The following is a 446-nucleotide window of genomic DNA, read 5'->3' on the forward strand; positions in this document are numbered from 1 at the left end:
CTTTAATTTTGTTAAACCATGGGCATGTGTTACTTTTGAAAAATATATTTAAAACATTAAAAAGAGAAAAATCCTGAGAGCAGAGTTGGGTTCAAATTGTACTTTCAACTACCTGTGTGACAGTGGGTAAGTGGCTTGATGCCTCTGGGCTCATTTCCCTCACCTGTAATATAATAATGTTGGTCCATATGAATCCTTGGTCTTTGGCCTCTTAGATACTTCAATTGGTCAGTTATCTTTTGAATCAAACTTTATCTACTGGGGCATACTAAATTATTGCATATAACAAATAGAGGTGATTGGCCGGGTGCGGTGGCTCACGCCTGTAATCCTAGCACTTTGGGAAGTCGAGGTGGGCGGATCACGAGGTCAGGAGTTCGAGACCAGCCTGGCCAACACAGTGAAACCCCGTCTCTACTAAAAATACAAAAAAATTAGCCGGGCAT

The sequence above is a fragment of the Colobus angolensis genome, unplaced genomic scaffold, assembly GCF_000951035.1.
Source record: "Colobus angolensis palliatus isolate OR3802 unplaced genomic scaffold, Cang.pa_1.0 Scaffold184, whole genome shotgun sequence".
Lineage (NCBI taxonomy): Eukaryota > Metazoa > Chordata > Mammalia > Primates > Cercopithecidae > Colobus > Colobus angolensis.